Below are 15,971 nucleotides of genomic sequence, written 5' to 3' on the forward strand. Positions count from 1 at the left end.
CTATGTAGATAGTCTAATTTATGAAGGCAACTGAAAAATAATAAAATATTTAGGAAGGAACTTAAGGTTACAAACATTGCATCACGTCATGTGATGAGCATCCTCCAATATGCGGGCTTTCAGGAAAAGTATGCCTTTGCATGAAAATTTTTTGTGAATTATTGCCAAAACGAGTGAATAATCGTGCTATCTGAACTGGGAAGGATAACTAATGATTGGCCTTACTCGACTCGACTATAATATCCTTACTTGTCTTCAAATTCTATTCAAAAGCGCCCCCTAAGCAAACCCTTAAACATCTTCATATCTTATAAGATGGACGTTATGCCACTTGGGAAGAAAATAACCTATTTGTAAGAGTTCAGAGTGGAATTCTATGTTAATTTACGAGAGCTGCGGCAATGACTTATGACTGACGAATAAGCCTTGATTTTAATAACAAGGGTTTTTACTTTTCAAGTAACACAAGAGATATTTCCAATAATTAAAGAATAATATGGTCTCTGCTCATATTAAATATCCTTTAATAAATAAAGATACATTAGGAAGTGCATTACATATAACATACGCTTAATAACAAACTTTCTCTACTTTCTTTAATCCAATATTGTACGTACTGCATACGTTCATTGTTTATATACAGACGATGCATGACTTAATTATTAATAAATAATCTTTTAATTTCATAAGTGACGTTTATCGAAATATTTGATCCGAGTTGGATATAAGCGATAAGCTAGAATTTTTAGTTTAGCTTTTATCACTTCCAAATCTGATAGCATTAAAAAAAGCGGACTTAAAAGTAAATTTCCAGGAAACAGAATATTTAGAGATAAGCGGTAAAGACAATTTTTTTTGAGAAGCCTAACGTGTAGGGAGAAGTTTGCGAATGATGGTTACGGATAAGCAACTCGTCCGGTGCTATTCACGAGCTGTTAATTTTGCTACAACAGTAAAAATGGAATAAAAAATAAAATTCACTTAAAATGCGTAAGAGTTAAACAGACATGAAAAAAACAAGCGGCAATATTATATTCGGGTTTGGTCGAATATCTTACACACACCATCTTTCAGAAAAATTTCCTCCCACTCTATCAAATGGCGGACTTAACCGATTTTGTCCATTCTTGTGCAGACAATGTAGGATCATCCATCGAAAATATTTATGGAGATTTTTTATTTTTGGTTTTATCGGCTTTTAATTTAGGAGAAAAGTTACACAATTTTTTTTACTTTTGAAAATAAAACAGTTCGTAGTGCAAGTTGTCCTGTAGACGTGTGTTTTGACCGCTTTGGTCCATTTTCAATACCGACATGCCTGGGAGATCTTCCAATATTTTTGTCAATATTTACCACACACATCCCGTGTAACTAGAAAGGCAGCCGGGCAGATATACTTAAATGAAGACAGAACTTCATGCTAATGAAAAATGATAGATACAGTTACGAGGCCTCTAAAGCGTCCTTTTGGGTCTTGCATATGCTTTAACGAAATGAATACACCTTCAACCCATCGTTGACTTATGCAAGAATATTTTTTCGTTTATGTTACTTTCTCTTTTCTTTTTCCTTCTCCATAAATCACAGACGTTGTAATTTTCATACATTTTCTATGGCTACGAGCAACATGGGGTTTTGCAGACTTACAAACAACGCAATAGCATAACAGCAGGAACATAAACTATTTTTAAAATTATCAAAGCGTTAAAGTATATTACAAGAAAAGCATGGAACATAATGGAAAATATGTAACTTATGCGTAAAAAAAAGAAAGCAAAAAAGTAATATCCAGACATCTTTCTTGACCAGACATTTCTCCAGCATTGCTGGAATTTATGATTTACTGCGTTAGACGGTGCGGTCGCTTGAATCTACAGACTGTGCTTTAGCATTTATTAACAATGTGTAACCTTAAGAACAAGACGTCTTCACCGTTTGGTTGCTTACATAAATATGACAACGTTAAGCACATGAAAGTTCGCGCCGCATAAAGGTTCATTATCAAATTCAATTTGTTATCCAGAGCAGACGCATTTAACATCAGTCAATAAAACGTGTAACAATTTTCAATTATACGTGTAATAGAATGTATAAATAGAAAAAATTCTTTGCATACTTTCAAGGTAACAAAAGGTATAGGAGGTATTTTTAAATTATAGCAAAGAATAAAATAAAACAGCAAAAAAATATATTAGATACCGTTTTATCCGGACTGAAACTCAAAAAAAAAAATAAAAATAAACAAATTAATTAATTAATTAAACCATCACGAATAAAGCATCTTTCATACTACATCTTATGTAAATATGAAAACAACCAGAAAAAATTCTGCTTAATTTGTATAAAATTCTCGCATATGGCTTTGTGTTTGAGAGTTTAGTAAGAGAATAAGAGAAAGTAAGGTTACATCGAATATTTCGTCTGGTGTAGTAAAGACAAAAAGTAAATCCCGTTCAAAGGAGAACGTGACCGTACATTAAATTGCCTGATCAAACGTGATGACTTGATAGGATAATAAATTTTGTTAAAATAGAAAAGAAACGTGAAAAGTAAATCGAAAAAAAAATCGCTTACCAAATAAAACTATTCATCTAATGGTGATTACCATCATTCTGTCAATTAATTGAGGATTAGAAAAGTAAGAAAAGGGAAGTAATTTGGCCAAAGGATCCAAAGGACCACCTATTAAACTATAGTTTGCAAAGTAACCACGTGGAAACATGCTTTATTTCAAGTGCTTATTTGAACTTCGAAGAAGGCGTGAACAGCACATAGTGAACACAGACAGTTCTCTTCCTTTCCCTCTTCCTGGTATGGCATCAACGACCTACTGTGCGAGACAGAAAACCCTTTTTATGCATTTGCAGATGATAAAACCTTGTGTTACTCGATACTCTTGCACCAAGAAATTAGGCAGCACCGTGATACACAAACAAACAAACGCCGCCCAATAAGCGTCACACTAAATCGGTAACCGAAAAGAGTAGGGTTGACAGAGTAAACTATAATGCCACCATAGAGCAAGTGACGAATACTTCCTTTGGTAGAATCAATGCAGAAGAAAAATCAGCCCGTGACGTTCTCAAATATTATTGGACGACGAGAGAGTATATCGAAAACTCTTGATAACCTTGAGCATCGGTGTAATGAGGTCTGCGTAAAAAAGCATCAGCACCACCCCCCGCTGTTCCCACTGTTCTTCTGCTTTCTGATACTGATTTTTTCACTCTTTCCTTCCTATAATGTTTCCTGACCATCACTGTGTCTGCACATGTAGGGAACCATTTAGGAACTGTATAACAAAAAGCATAGGCACTGTTCGCCAAACTGTGACCAGCAGCTGGGGTTAAAGAACTCTCAAAAATTTTCGATAGCATATGGATCAACACATAATTGTTAACAATTCAACTCACACAGCATCACTTGTCAAAATTCAATTGTAATTTTTTTCAAATCTCGTTAGAATTCACATAATTTTACACATCAAGTAGTCCGCATGTGTTTTCGTTCCTCACTTACACACTAACTTAGATTTCGTATATAAAATATTCTCATGTCTCATGTTTCAAGTGTTTGTGGCAGGTGACAATTGTCAAATCTCTTCATAGGCAATGTATTCAACAACTACGAAAATGACATGAAAACATCGTTGCTGACATTTGCACTTATGCGTACAAGAAGACACTTAATGCAAATTAAATTTGCAAGGGGTTATAGACACCCATCAGAGAGAAGAATGAATAATCCTATGAAAAGAATCTCTAAGTGAATAACATAAAATGGAAGACCCAAAAAGGATTAAAATTAGCATAAGATGACATAAGGAAATGAAAAAATTATTGAAAAAAAACAACTTTGCTTTAGGTTAAATAAAGGAAAACAACATACATTCTATGTTTCTAAAAGTAAACAAGCTGCTAAGAGTAGAACTCGGTCATAATTTTAAAAATGTCTAGACTACATTATAGGGAATTAAAGCGGAGATGAAAGAAAAAAATATAATTAAATTTATATGACTTTCAATGTGTGTGTGTGACTTGTAAGCATGCACTTGTATGAATTTCTTAATAGATGCATATACGAAAATAGACGGTCAACTGGTGCTACATTCTAGTCATATTCAGACCATATTTAAGGGGATTAAAGTCAACCTAAATTACTTCAATACTACAAATTTTACAGTTTTAACTGTAATGGTTAAGATTTGTATGGCTTGGGCTTCCGTTGGCTGTAATACTACAGCGTATGGTTGCTCTGCAGAAGTGCGTTGATTACTCATGTCGCCGATATAACATAGCATATAGCAGTATAGAAGTAAGGATAAGCAAATCGTCACCAAACTTTTGTCAGCTACAACCCAAGGAGAAATATGAGCTTCACGAATGAATATGAGATGAAGTGGATCGAATTTAAATGAAAAGAATCACTTGTGTCTGCGCATCAAAGCATTAGAAGTTGCTTGTGTATGCTTATATTTTTGTAACGATTTATATATGTTAGTCTATGCAATCTAAATTTGAATTTTTGATTTTTCCCAAAACAAAACAAAGGAAATAAAAACACTTGTTAACATTTTTTTTTCTTTTTTTTTTTGATAATATGTTTCTTCGCCTTGTGTTCGTCCTCACATTCTTCATTTTTTAAGACCAATTCTTTACAATGAAAGCAAATTTTTCCTAATTTCCATCCTTTCTTTGTATACGGTAACAGCGCATATTCCTTGTGTGTTGTATCAGCCACTTAGATTATACAAATAGAATTTTAATAGCCGTCCAATAAGAAATTGTTTTTTTTTTTCGAATAGTTCTCGAATACATTTTGTACTTCTTCTATTATAAGCTTAGTCGTTAATTGTTGGAGCTAAAACGTAACGTAACGTAAAATAAAATTCTCCCCTATTCTTTTATTCTGTTATGTGAGTTGAGTTATACGAACACGATCACAATTTTTTCGCAAGTGAATACGTGATCTAGGAAAGTATTCTCTTATCGCTATTTATTTGTTATGCTAATAAAGACAGCTTGGGGCGTATAAGTAATTTATGAATACAATTATAGTAAGCAATAATAAGCAATACACTAATGCAAATACAATGCACAGCAATTATTTCTTACATTTGATGGTTGCTATAAAAAATCTGTTGCTATACATTTCATTCTATAAAGCTTGTTGCACACATAATATTGCAGCATGCAACAGCTGTTCTCCACAGACACAAACCCTAACAAAAGCTTGCTGCTTAGCGCTCTCTCATGTTCTTTACTAAATGTGAATTCTCATCGAAAGAGAACTTGTTTTTAAGAGTAATTCATATTTGCGAACTACAGCAAAAACATGTGCTCATACATATATATATATATATATTTTTTTTTTACTTTTCAAGGTAATATTGGTTACAACCTCTTGAAACTTTTAGAATCTGAGATATATTTTCGTTCAAGCAAATCATGTAACAAACCTTGACCTTTAATATTTTGAAAACAATTTCATCAAAAATGTATTGTCTTTAAAGCAAACATTATGTTGCCTCTTCCGTGTGACCTTGAAATTAACAAATATATTACCTAAGAAGGTACTTAATGTACAAATTCTCCGCGTACATGAAGGGAATTACGACTATGATGCATAAGAGAAACGGAATGTCGCCATGTCATAAATAGTTTACCATTTTTATGTCATAGACATACTGAACAGAAAAGAGATTTTAAAAAAGCCATCTCATATACGTGCGTATGTGTAGCTATTATAATTCCCTATTTATTTGAAAAGTTTTTCCTTATGGCCTTCTATACTCAAATGAAGCAAAGTTTATATAAACTTTACTTTGTTTATAAAGAAGTTCTCAAAGTATTAAATACGATAAGATGGGCTACGCTGATGCTCTTTTACTGAACGCACATTAAGATTGTGTGTGTTCTTTATTTTTAAGCGAAGTTCACTTAAACTTTTCATGAATTTCAAGCAGAAAACGACTAAAGGCGAAGATGTCATATCTTGTATAGCAAGTAGACTAAGATGAATCCTAAAGCATACACTAAACTCGAATTTTAAGAGATCTTTTCAAATAATTTTTATCCCAAAATGCTTTCGATAAACTGCAGTTATATGTATTTCAGATAGTTATGTAGGACTCTGATGTATAAGTTTACTCAGTGGTGATTCACAACTTTACTCAGACGTGTATTGCCTTGGTCAATATGTGATTCGGCTTTAAAACACTTGTGGTGACTAAGTTTTTATATGTAGTACATGTTTTTTTATCATAATAATAATCTCTTCAAAGTAATGAACAAAACATTATTGTCTACCACGTTCTCGTATGTTGCATTGTAAATCATCAGAGATCCCCTTAATCGAAACTCTAGGGAAACTAATAGAGGCAAAGATGCCACTACATAACCCAGATGCTATTACTTCCAAATCTTAACATATGTGAGGACGAAACGAATGCAATGCAAGGGATATATATTTTTTAATACGACCGATCACTCTAGATATGTTCTCCCTAAGTGCGTACGATACGGAAATTCTCAAAAGGAAGTGAACAAATAGAATGAGATAGAGATTGGCCGCAGGCTACTGGATGCGTGCTCAATAGGTAACTTTTACGATCAGGTCTGCTTTGACGCATTGTAGTGCAAACTCGCGAGAACGGGATGCACGATTCTTATCTACTTGGCGACTCATATTTACTTGACTACTGTTCAAGCGGATATAAGTATTTAAGGACCGGAACAATTGAACGACAGAAAATTTTGGTAGATCAGGTTAAGCTTGCTATGAAGGTTCTTCAAAGACAGAGAAAAATAGTGAAAAAAAAGCTTTTTACATTTATCTCCCTTCAATCCTTGCAGTCCTTGCAGGGTACTTACGCTACTACATTTGATTGCACTTGTCAGCCAAACATTTCCAACTCATTTTTTTTTTTTTCCATTAATCAACTAAATTGACTGATTACGTAAGTAGACTCAGCGATTCACAAACGAAAACAAACATCAAAAGGTGTATATACAGTCAACCAAATACGTAATTGAAAAAAAAAAAAAAAGGAAACAACGCGAGAGGCGGCAGCTCTATGATTGTAAGATTTGCAAACAGTTGTGTACCACCATACGTACTCAAGTAAAACCCAAACAAGCCACGATTGCAGATATTTTCCAACTGATATCAATATGTGTGTGCATAAAATTGAGTGTATGTGGGCGGGTTGCTCGGTTTAAAAAAAAATTTTTCATTTTTGCAACAAACATATTTTGCAATTGCAATACATTCCAAACTTTTCAATACGAATAGTGAGTGAGACAAGTGTTCGTTGCGGATTGTTAACGGGTAAGTGAAAAAAAAAAAAAAAAACAAACTAGAAACAGCTTGGAACGACAACGCTGGTGTGTGTAGGTTATGTGTGATGTAGACATACATACATACATATATATACATATATACATAAATAATATTGTTGGCGGTGTTACTTTGTTATGTTGATTATGTGCATTTGTCATGCGACTAACAGTCGCAAGTCAAACAGTCTGGTTAGTCTGATTGCATTTAAGTTAAATGCAAATAAATGTGACAGAGTTTTAATTTTGTTGCATGTTTTATACAAATTTTTAAATGAATGAATGAATGAATGAATTGTAAATAAGCTGAAGTGCAATGCAAATCTTTTGAAAAACATAATTTTATGTAGAAGTTTTTTTTAACACTATTACATAATCTCGATGATAGATTCCTTGCGACCATGAAAGTGATGTATTGTATACATATATATATATAGCAATGTACGTGTAGTAAGCAAAACAATAATTGTAATAAGTGCGGATTAGAGTTTTTTTCTATTAAACGTAAAGAAAAAGTTTAGTGTGCTCCTAATTCCCCAACTATAGCTTTTGACATCCCAAACAAGACTTCGAAGGAATAATTAAATGACAGACGGGATAATTAAATGATAGTACTATGTAAAGACAAACGATGGTCCATAGCTGGGCATGTAACCTTAGCGATTAGAAGCTGGCGAAAGATTTTCGACACATCTAAAGTCGCCAACCTTACAACAGGTGTCTCTCCAGGAGATTACACTTTGTGTTCATTTTGGTTTTTCTTATTTGATAAGCATCGGCATTAAGCACTTCTAAAACTTTTCCTTTAAGCCAAACGTTCCTGGAATTCAATGGAGCAACCGCAAGTATAAAATCTATTCAACCCAATTCTAGGGGCTTTGGTATCTCAACTCATCTACTTCCCAAACATTGCCAAACATTGGCAACAATTAGGCGATGAGCGTAATATTTTCCCAGATTCGCGCTGGAATCTCGCATTGGCTTGTATATCAAATAAAATATTTATATAGAGGCTGAAGCCAATAGAGAATCTGCCACATAGGCTAAGAGTCGACTTAAGCGGGACCGTTAATCATTAATCATCAATCAACGGATTTGGAGAACTTTCGAGTTTATAGTTATTACATGTCCCTGCGCGAAGTCATAAAAACTCATTATATTTCCTAAGGATGGTACTTAATATTTGTAAAAATTATTGACTTTTTGCGTAGTGGTATCAAAATTGATTTCAATTAAACATTCATTCCATACATCCATTAGTAAATGCTACAAACAAGAAAAAGACACGATGCACGCATTTACAGCGAATGAATTTTTATATTATTAGTATACTTTACATTTTTTTTTTTTTTTCTGTTTTTGTTTTTTTTTTTTATTAGTAAAATGTCCACACTTTAATGTAAGAGATAAGTGTGATTATTCATATACGTGCCTGCCTCTTCCTACTGATTTTTATAGACAGCAGCAGCAGCAGCAGCAGCAGCAGAAAAACTTGTGCACATTATTTTTCAACGATTTCGCTTTCAATGATTACAAGAAAGCTGGCTTGCTTCATAAACAAGTACGCCTTCGATAGTAAAAATATAAAAAGCAATAATAACAACATAAAATTATTAAACAGTATATGTAACGTAGAAACAGAGAAAAACAAGTATTCCCACCACTGTAATCCTATTCATGAATGAATTCCATCTTTAACGCCAGAGAAATAAACAAAACAAAAAATTCTCTTTATTTTGTTTTCTTACTCTCCTTCAAAAATCACTTATGCCAACTTATGTTCGAAAGAGCGTAAAAACATAAGGAAAATGAAAATGAAAGAGAACATTTTAGATACGTTTCAGTTCCAGTTCCATATTTAACAACAATTTGTTGCACTTCTTGTTCTCGTCCTAACCTTATATGTATAGCAGGCACATCAAGTAACACATTCAAGCCATTAATCATTTGTCGATTTAGGAAACGTTAAAACGACTTTAAATTCTTACGCAAATGCTTTTCATATGCAAGATGTTCTCCTTGAAAATATAACTATGAACGTAAAGTTTATAAATCTTTTATTCTTCGTCCCATTAAGCAGCGGGAAAGCTGGCACAAGGCTTTTTATTGCTATCTACAAGTACAAATTTGGATCACAGGGGAGTTTGCCTATTTTCAGGCGCTATTGATAATTTGAATAATATCAACGAAAATGTCACAGGTCATAAGTCATTTCTTTTTTTTTGCTTGTGGCGTCGTGACTTTGCAAACGTGTTGCATAGCAAAGTTTTTTGAATCACAAAATATATAAAAAAAAAAAAAGGAGCTGTTTGTGTCCCTTATGACTACTAACCAATCTATGGCTGTAAACTTCTTTACCAACGTTGTTTAACGCAAGTTAAAATTCTCTTCACTGCAAAAATTTGCAAACTCATTACATTTCATATGGTTACATATAACATTTTGAAGACGCAACAGTTTTCATCAGCTTTCAGTTGCCTCATCTTATTATGCAATTTCAATCAATCTTCACGTTATATAAAACTTAAGGTTAGGACAGGTGCCTAGGAGGTTCTTATCTGCGTGCTTGCCAAGAAGGTCTAACCTCATTGTTTATTGGTATTGATTTAATAACCGATTGCACACGCCCAGCAAGGAGTAGGAAAATGGTCATAGAAGGCCGCCCCTTTACCTCGCAACTCTGCCCTAGTCGCAGCCGCTCCGAACGTCCGTACTCAACAGTCAGGCAAGCGAGCTTTCTCTCGGTATTTCGATTGGAAGTGCATCATATTGGGAGCAATCTTTAGATGGGCGGCCTGGCCCCCGTGGACATCCAAAGTTTTTATATTAAACCAATATGCAGCTCTGGGTATTTCAAACTCTACGCAGCGGATCCCATTCAATTGAAAAAATTGAAGGACTGCAAAATGTTCATCTAAAATATGTTAGATTATTGAGAAAAAGTGTTCCGCGCAAATTTATAAGAAATCATTGAGAGTCAGTGTTCCGCGCAGTCACGCCTGTTTGTGTACAAGAATTATCAGAAAGTAGAAAGAAAATTTGGAGGAAAAATTCAAGGTCGTAATTGAGGACAATATGCGTACATGTTCATCTTCATTGTTGCAATGCAAAAACGATAAGCAACTTCTCAATGTTTGTAATCAATTCGATGACAATTTAATTGACGAACACATCGTAAATTTGAATTCCAAAAAATCATACGATTCCATCTCATAAAGTAAGTTGCTGTTTATCCGTTTTTTTTTTGAACCACTCTAACTTTGTATATTCTTCTTTGGAAAAGCTTCAGATCTTGATTACGACGATGTTGAGAAAGAGGACACGTACAACGTAACTGAAAGTAAATTATTTTTAAAATCTGTGAAGAGACAATATTTAAATTAATCCAAAATTTTTTAGCTTTAGGGTCATCTAATCAGTGTAATCGGAATGACTTTTTTTCTTCCGTAAGCACTCAAGAAATCTTAGATCAAAACGTGAAGGTCAATAATACCTTTCCCAGTATATCTAAGTTACCACTTTCTGATACTTATTGACCTTCAATACATCTACACAAATCTACTCAAATGTAAAAAAATTGGCAACGATTAGTATGATCGTCGGAACGATTAGTACGGATGCCGCCCTCTTTTTACTGAGGACAATTACGCTTTTTCCTTAATGCACTTATTGTTAACAACAAAATTACGCAACATATTCCGCACGTTTGCTGTATTTACAAAACTATAACACATTATAGGGATTCCTATTAAAAGACATTCCGCCAGTATTAAATTCGAAATAAGTTTTCTTTTCCAGTATCAAATTCGAAATGGGTAACCTTTTCCAGTACGACTTAAGCCTTAGAATTAAATTTGAAACGTAAACTTATCCTGTTATGAATATATTTTTCTCTAAAACATTCAAATCAGCTAAAGGGAAAAAGTTAATAGAAACTAAAATTTGCGCTTGCAAAGAATTTTTCAAAATCGTAAACAACACGCTTGGGAGCATTAACATATGTGCGATATAAGATGTGAAAATAGGGAAAATTTTTATTTATTGTTCCAAAACACTTTTATCGCCTTCATAGCATTCAAATAATATTCCCTTTTACGCGGCACTACTAAGCAAATATGTCGCAAAATACTATTCCACGTTCGCGTACATTGTACCTCAAAACGGTTACACTTTTTCAAATATTTTTAATTTTAACCGTTTTTCGATTTGATGGAACTTTTCATCACCAAAGTTTATTAAGCAAAAAAAAAAGCTTTTACTTTTCAATGCCTCTCTTAACAAACACTACTAGCAAATAAATGCGCGTTAGAGTGGCTGAGAAACTCTCTTTCTTCGCTTTACAAACTCTTAGAGAAACTAAAAGTCTGATATTTAATGTTTTCTGTTTTTCTTTTTTTTCTATTTTTTTTTTTTTTTTTTTTTTTTCTGCTGAAATTCGAACAGCAGACAATTTGTTGTCGAAAGAAACCACCCTGAACACTCAAGCGGTGCGGTCGCATAATTGTTGTAGTCTTTCAGACAGCGTATACGAAACGAAAAAAATTTGAACATATAATGAAAATAAAAAATTTTTAATGCTGAAAAGTGTGTAAAAAAAAAAAAAAAAATAATTAAATAATTAAATAAAAATATGCATGAAAAATTTAAGCCTGAAAATGTGAAGAAACGGGTCTCAAGTGTTTTCTAGTTTGCAACGCGTTAACTACAATTTCAAGTGTCCTTATTTGCCTCTGTTCATATTTGCTAAGTTTGTACGCACGCATGTCGTAATTTTTGTTGTTTTAATGAGTGGTTTAACCTTAAAATCCTTTACCAGCTGTGAATATATTTTTATGGTTTTTAATTTTTTCATAATTATTTACACACTTTTAATGTAACATGTTTTCTTGTTTTTTTTTTTTTTTTTTTTTTTCTCAAAAATGCGAAATCTGAAACAATCTTAAAAGCATTTTCATAATACATACATAAAACATTTGAAAGATAAAAATGACAAATTTACAGTGATTTACACATGTTATCAGTAAATTTGAAAGTACGACTCGCAGCCCGCGCTTATTGATATCAGGTAGGTAATTATCTTTGTATACCTCATGGTTTTCATATAATATATCAATTGGTTCAGCTATGTACGTCTTTGTCTACATGCCGGTCCCTCAAACTTAAAACGCGCATTACTTGTTCTCGCTTGAAGTCCGCAAATCGTTTTGCGTAAAAGCGCGATGGGTTTAAAAGACCAGCATTTACAATAAACGTTATATACACGAGATCTAAAGCAATTATCGAACGTTTTCCGTAGAAATATATAGAAGGTCTACGTCAAAGGAGTTATGAATTGTATTACCAGCAAGCTTCTCGTGTTTAGAAATTACATATGTGTGCGCCGGATTCGACCAGATCAGTGTAAACATCGATATAATCATTTTAGTCTATAAAGGATTTGATGACTAGGAATTAATTAACTAGCGTAAGATTGTTGGTTATCAAGTGTGTGTGTGTGTGTGTGTGTGTGTGTGGATAAACTCAGCCTCTCAACCCAAACGCAGTCACATAGCGGTTATTTCCGATTACAATATGCGATCAAGTTTAATTATACACCAAAAAGTGTGTCAAGTGATGAAAGATAGGCTTCCAAAACTAAGCTAGTGATATAAGAATTATTTGAACAGTAAGACAAGCTGAACCATTGCTAAATAGTCTGAAACTTTTTAGACTTTTTCAAATCCACTTATGTTCATTTATTATAATTAAAACATGCGTAGAGTGCTACTTTAAAGAACTAACTTGTGTCGAACAACAAGAGCAATTAAAAAGTCGTTCATACGGCAAATGCCTTAAGTGCTCGTATTACGTTAATAGACTGAGCTTAAAACAGAAATTTATTTACGCTTTTTACTTATTGTGAAGTTTATATCAATTCTTGTGATGCCAAGAATTTTATTTCCACACTTCCGCTATGAAGGAGAAGAAGATAAGGAATTTCCTCTTTTTTTTTTGGAAATATCTCTTAATTATTTATAAATGAAGAAAATATGAAGCGAATAAACGTGTTTTTGGAAATCGTTTTTTTTTTTTCTTGGCATCTTTTACAACCAAAATAATATATAAATAAATTATATAAAGAAAATACGTAAGAGTTAGGGGAGCTTCTTGTGTAGAAAATTCCATTTTCTCGCAACTCCTCAAAATATGTATACGTATGCCCGATCTTGGGCACTAGACGCATCTTTTATATTATCGATCGATTCAAAATCACTTTTTGCATTAAGTAAATTACATTTTCCTCGCACCAAGATTATTGAAAATAGCCTGCAAAAGAACTCCTGCAATTTTTATTCTTTTTTACTCAATCACATGCCACAGAGAAGTATGTAGAATTTTTCTGATAAGTTCATTTAAATATTTTTATATCACATACCAGTTGCCGGTGTATGCAACACTCAAAAGGACTTGAGATAGACCAAACTGTTATTATGCCGTTCGCCTCGGAAATTGATTCTAAGCTTGTCTGTCCATCTGTCCATCTTGTTTTCTTGTGCTCACCCTATAGGTTACCATTCTCGAGATACTTTGGACCATAGACGAACACTATTGACAATCCATCGTATCGGACCGCTTTCTTGTTCACATCACATATAATTTATTACTTTGAGAAATCGTTATAGGAGTTACTGTATTAAAGGTGAGCCAAAAACAACTATTATACTTTTTTTTTTTTTTATACAATCAATAATTCGGGGAGGCGCCATATCAGAATGACCAGTTCCCTTACAACAGCTTACTTTGAAAAGTCGTTTTATGGATAAATTTATTCAGCCAAGTGATGTAAGGTATCGACTGATATGCTGTCTAACACTTTTGCGTTCCTACTAATTAAGAAGTGCCTTTTCTTTGGGCGGAGATTGCGCCAGTTACATAAATATCAATATTTGCAGAAAGTCCTACGTGCTTCTCTAGCTACAAGCATATAGACTAAATGATTTATTTTTGAAATTTAGATTTACACCCATATCGATCTGGACTATAGAACTGCTTACAGGGATAGTGCCTCTCGGAAATGGCTGCAGTGTCGGCAAACTTTTTAATACATTTCAAAAAATATATTTTTTTCTGGTACTTATGTTAAAAGCACGTTTAATGATCTCTTCAAATACATTACATTCGATTACATTTCCTTGCATTCAAAAAAAGAATTGACAAAAAACTGCTCTTTGCTAAGTCTTTTCAGCGGTCTACTATACTACTAATAAGTAGTTGCTGCGTTTGCTATAGTTGTAAACTCATTTTGGCTTCAACGCTATATACATAACGCCATGCTTTTTAAGGCAATTATGCCATACACTGATAAAGTATAAAAGCGGAATATGAAGGACTTTATTAAGATTTTGCAAAGGATAGTAAGTAACATGATTCGCCCGTCAATAAAAACGAAAATGAAGAAAAGGAAAAAAAAGCGAAGAGGATATTAATTTCTATTGTGGCAAAACTGACTTGTTCATCAAGTGGAAAAAGTAATGAATTCATAAAATGGCTTGAAAAGTGAACAAAAAGTAAATTTTAAATTCTCCTACGAAATTTGATTCTTGTGTACAAACTAAGACTAAGCCAATACTTTTTCTTAATTATATAAAAACTACGTTTGTCTAAAAGTTGATCTAGAGCCAACTTTTCAAAGGTCAATTTTCCGCAAGCTAGGAGAAGAATAGATATGATAACGCAAGAACAAATTTCTTTAAGGATTTGCAGAAAGAAATACGACAAACTGTCAAGAAGAGATGAGAAATCCTTAAAAAGCCTACCGTCGGAAAAGCGGTCAATAGTAATGCTTCTTTCAGGGCTTTATTAAGAACGAGGTAATACACAATGTCTTAGTATTCATTATTACGGTAAAGCAGAATTGACGTTTTATCTTTCAACTGTGTTACAAACTGACATATTTTATATATAAGTGCAATCAACTATCACTAAAAATAAATAAAAATTATATCATCAACGCACATAAGCAGGATGACATAGAGACGTACCTCGATCTTGAGTTTGCATATTCAACTCGGCATTATTAAGCGAGGGTCGAAAGAATTTCAAGAACCCTGCATCCTAAACTGATTACATATGGCTAAACTTGCACTATAATCGGGGATCGGGGCAATACTTACACTGTCCCTTAAGGAATTTGCCACGACATCCTCATGCTCTATTACCGTTATCTGAGACCAGATCACTATTGACTTGTCGCCGTCTGTCCATGCAGCTACTTTTGTTTAGTTAGAAGCCAAAGAAGTAAACTTTAAACTGCTTAACCCATTCAATGAAAAATTTGAATAACATTTCCAATCTAATCTTCATGTCGATGTAAATGAAAAAATAAAACCAATTCTCGATAATGGCGTAGGATGCTCGACTTTATCAGTACAACAAACTAATACAGACATGTGTTGAGTCTTACGAAATATTGTATATTTCTTAGAAATAATTTTACACCTAATTTAACTGGAGTTTAAAATTGTAGTCGAATTAAAAATTGGAAGAAATAAATATAAGTAAGTGAAGTGAATACCTTCTAAATATTTTATTGACTAAGAAGCAATTTAGCGATTACTTCCCCATTCACACATATCAACGAAAACGATATGAAAT

General features: G+C 33.3%; 1 protein-coding gene across 8 annotated transcripts in view; it reads left to right on the forward strand.

Moving 5' to 3' along the window:
* The window catches only part of LOC119633982 (protein sickie), a 320,882-nt gene that overhangs the window by 201,332 nt on the left and 103,579 nt on the right, over positions 1-15,971 (forward strand). Inside the window, exons 1-2 of one of the 8 annotated variants that reach the window (XM_038027872.1) lie at positions 11,808-12,088; positions 12,284-12,402. The exons of 6 other annotated variants lie outside the window; for them this stretch is intronic. The gene's annotated coding sequence lies outside the window, so the exon portion shown is untranslated. Of the gene's footprint in view, positions 1-11,807; positions 12,089-12,258; positions 12,403-15,971 lie in introns of those variants that run through there. One more of the 8 variants, XM_038027873.1, reaches the window with a different exon arrangement.

This window comes from Glossina fuscipes, unplaced genomic scaffold (genome assembly GCF_014805625.2).
Source record: "Glossina fuscipes isolate IAEA_lab_2018 unplaced genomic scaffold, Yale_Gfus_2 2, whole genome shotgun sequence".
In the NCBI taxonomy this organism is placed as follows: Eukaryota; Metazoa; Arthropoda; class Insecta; order Diptera; family Glossinidae; genus Glossina; species Glossina fuscipes.